The sequence below is a fragment of the Chinchilla lanigera genome, unplaced genomic scaffold, assembly GCF_000276665.1.
Source record: "Chinchilla lanigera isolate Chin_1 unplaced genomic scaffold, ChiLan1.0 scaffold00186, whole genome shotgun sequence".
In the NCBI taxonomy this organism is placed as follows: Eukaryota; Metazoa; Chordata; class Mammalia; order Rodentia; family Chinchillidae; genus Chinchilla; species Chinchilla lanigera.
Window position 1 is genome coordinate 108,193 of NW_004955587.1, and position 1,034 is coordinate 109,226.

General features: G+C 35.3%; 1 pseudogene; it reads right to left on the minus strand.

Annotated features, from left to right (window-relative positions):
• Positions 1-394: 394 nt before the first annotated feature.
• LOC102012709 lies at positions 395-587 on the minus strand (annotated as a pseudogene).
• Positions 588-1,034: the final 447 nt, after the last annotated feature.

Consider the following 1,034-nt stretch of genomic DNA (forward strand, 5'->3'; position numbering starts at 1 on the left):
ATATATACAGAGAGAGAGAGAGAGAGAGAGAGAGAGAGAGAGAGAGAAAATATCCTCTTCATTTTAAGTGTAATGGTAATTGAAGATGAGCTATTTTTGAGCAATTATACATGGACAAGGCAGAGGACAAAAATATCAATAGGTGATCAGAGTAGGAATTTGAAAAATGATAAAATTTCTGAAAGGCTAAGAATTTCAGGTTGTTGCTGCTTCCAGAGTAAAATCAATCATTGGTAATGGTGGCAGAGTGTCTAAAGTAAAGAAAGTCAAGGAGAGATGGAAAGAGTAACAATTTCTTTAACATTTTTGTTTTGTTTTGAAAGCTTTTAAATTTTTTATTTTAAGTACAAAGAGTTTGCATGGTCTCTTTCATTGAGTGCATATCCTAGATAATTCATGTAAGGAAAATCACGTAGTCCAACTTGATGAAGCTGATATCCTTTGGGCACTGACGGAAACACTGGAGGCACATGTTCAGCCAGTATTACTGGATCAGAACTTATTCATTTGTACGGAGGGACGCTGCAAGAGCAACAGCCCTGGTCGAATTTCCTCGAGTGGTTCCAGTAGACCTGCTGGTGACCCATGCTGTTTCCAGAAGTATAAGGAAGCAAAAGTTCTTAAACATTCTTTAAGAAGCTGGACCAAGTAATAACTTAGCATGTAATAAGAGAGCACAGAATTGCTTCAGAAAGCTCTGTACAGAGGGATGTTAGACTCAGGAAGATAAATGAGATATATCTCCCCTACTTGTTGGATGAGTCAGCCTTAAGTAAAACTTTCTATTCTAGATTTAATTAGGCAAAATTTGATAGACCTCTAAGAAGTAATTGAAAATGGACAAAAAGTAACACGTCTTTATAGCAGCAGTTCAAAGAATTCAATAAAGAATGTGTATAACCTAGTAGAAGCCTTAAGCTAAAAAATATACCACATATGTATCAAGAACAAAAGAGATAATTGTTTTTCAAACCTATCCAGATATTTACACAAACAAAAGTAAAAGCACAAGGTTTTTTGTATGGGTTAGACAT